Below are 2,774 nucleotides of genomic sequence, written 5' to 3'. Positions count from 1 at the left end.
TCTCCTGTAGTTACAACGATCTTGGCATCTTCATCAGGCATTTATGACTACAGTGTAAAAGTCATTTTTTACTAACGTGTAAAAGTCATTTTTTCCATTTGATGAAATGAAAGCTGAGACCCTGAGCATTTGTCAGCCACTCTGCCCATCTCAAATCTTGTTTTCTTGGTATTTGTATGTATCTGAATGTGGCTCCTAGCTGAGACTGACTTGCTCTATAGCAGTGCTTTTCTTGAGAAGAAAGCAGGGGACAACACATGGAAAGATTTTTGAAGAATAATCATGAGGCCAGTTTTTACCAAAAACATAGTCAGGGCTAAAGAATAGCATTATAGAGATGAATTTCAAAGACACAGCCAGAACTAGTTTTTTTTATAAAAACGAATTGTTTCCTTTGAGCATTTAAAATGGATAGAAAATACAAATGTATTTGAGAATTTTCGTTTTCTAACTCATCATGTGTTTTTATTTCTTCTTATTTTCAGAAGATCTGGTTGAAATTCCTAAATTCTGGACTCATAATCCCTGTAGGTATACAAAAGCAATATTTTGTAGCAAAACACACTTTGTTGATACAACTAAAGCAGTAGCCATACTTTGACACTCTGGAGGTTCTGAAACCTGAATTTCTACATGTAACATTTCTGAGAGAGAAATGGATAGAAAGACAATTTTATGCCTGAACACCCTTGGAAACAAAGAGAAATTTCTTTTAAAAGAGGCAAGTATGTTGGATTTACATTGAAAGTAGTACTTGGTTAAAACAGAGAAATTAAGACAAAGGAAATAAATTATTAGAAGATGAGAAGGATGCTTTTCATTGCGTGGTTCAAAATCAGCCTCTGCTTGGCATGCTAAATATGTCTCAGAAATAATTGTTCATGAAGAAGTTACTGAGAGAAGCTCAGGCTGTATCCAAGATATGAGTGCAAGAGAGAAGAAGAAGAAGGAGAAGGAAATGGAGGAGGAGAAAGAAAGAAAAAGGAAGGGAAGAAAAAACCCTGAGAAACAGCACCGGAGGCTTTCCAGATGAATGTCACGATTTTCCCGAGTTACACAAAAAAAATGCAAAATGACTTAGCACATTTGATCAGAATTAACATACCAGAAAAGGTCCAGGGTTTGATGTAGGTGATCATAGTTATACAGATGTTTTGTGAGTGGGCTGGTTCGTGGGTTTTCTCCAGAAGGTCCCAGATATCGATGTATCCATCTTCTCGGCCAACGTAGAAGACACCAGGCCTTGTCAGGGACCAGTGTCCCGAGGTGTACTTTCTTGGTGCACAAGACGACTGGAGGAGGGGTCCAGTCTTTAAACAAATTTTTAAAAAGACAAATTAAAAGCTTTCGTTTTTATTGAAGGGATATTCACAGTGATTTTAAGTACAACTCAGATGGCTATGATCATGTAACAGCAAAATGATGCCCACTCAGAAGTCTTATTTCTTTTTCTTGTAGGATTTTTATATAATGTCAGCTCTTCTCTTTCCTGTATGTTTTTATAATATCTTTATTTTCTTATTTAATTTTTTTTTTTTTTTGGAAATCAAACCTGTCGATTGAGCTGTTGCTGGTTCTAATAACCCAACTGCTACTGAAGTCCATTGCTATTTCTCTGGAGATTGGTGTACATTAGGTAATTAAACATTATAAGGAAATTTTGCTTATACCTTTGTTTTGCTGTCAGATGTCTGCTTCTAATGTAGACAACTCCAATAGTCAGGAAAAAGAAATAAAAAGTCAATTCAAGCTGTGAGCTGCATCCAATGGCTTACAAATAATATTTGGAAGTGATTTCAGACCAGCAAAGCATCATAAGATCATCTTGTCTTTTCTCTACCATGGGGTAATTTGCCTTCCTTGGGAGGTTTTCATAGAGATAGAAGATCAGAATGTGCTTTCTCCCCACTGTCATTCTCCACCTGGCAACCAAGTACAGGCATATGTCTGTTCACATCTGTAAGGACTAAACTAAACTGCCGAACCGTCTCTCTGTCCTCTGATACATGCATAAGAACCTTTCCGTAGGGAACAAAGAATGTCTTCGACTCATGGACCTGTTGGAGGTGTGACTCCAAACCTGTTCTTGCCCACTTTGTCCAGATCCTTCAGTTTCTGTGGATAACCAGGTTCCTGACCTCTGAGTAGTTTTTGGACAATCTTGCCTACATTTCCTTTTTCTTTTTCTCTAATTACAAAACTAATACTTGCTCATCGTAAAAAAAAAAAAAAAAAAATGAATATACAGAAGTACATTGGTATAAAGTAGAAGTCCTTTTGTGGATAGGCACTTACACAGTTTTCAATTTTTTTCAATAAAAATCTCGTACATACATTCACACAAACTTTTCTTTGGAGATTTGTGTTAGTTTGCGTTCCAGAAGTGAAAATGTTAGGTCAAAAATATAATAATTATAAATTTTTTTATGTAAATAAAAATATATATTACATATATTATTTATTCAAAGAATATATATATTATGGCCGTGAAATATATAGATATATATTTCAGATTTTGATAATCTTAATTTGCTCATCAAAGGGATGTATCATATTAATTTCCCCACACCCTTGCTTCACTGAATTTTCTCAGTCTTTCTAGTTTTTGACAGTTTAGCTTCTATCAGTCTGGATCCAGACCCTCTCCTAATCCTGACCACCAGATTTTCTTAGCACCGCCTCACTTTGACCCATGCACGTCTCTGGTCTCCCTGGTGATGGACACTTGAGCTTTTTTACTCCCACTTTCTGAACCTGCTGACATAGTCTTGGTA

At 36.0% G+C, this 2,774-nt stretch overlaps 1 protein-coding gene across 1 annotated transcript in view; it reads right to left on the bottom strand.

Moving 5' to 3' along the window:
- Nucleotides 1–2,774, bottom strand: part of WDR63 (WD repeat domain 63) — a 69,359-nt gene that overhangs the window by 7,277 nt on the left and 59,308 nt on the right. The window lies entirely within an intron of this gene.

The sequence above is a fragment of the Pteropus vampyrus genome, unplaced genomic scaffold, assembly GCF_000151845.1.
Source record: "Pteropus vampyrus isolate Shadow unplaced genomic scaffold, Pvam_2.0 Scaffold22, whole genome shotgun sequence".
Lineage (NCBI taxonomy): Eukaryota > Metazoa > Chordata > Mammalia > Chiroptera > Pteropodidae > Pteropus > Pteropus vampyrus.
Note: the sequence above shows the minus strand (reverse complement) of the source record. Positions and strands in the feature narration are given on the sequence as shown.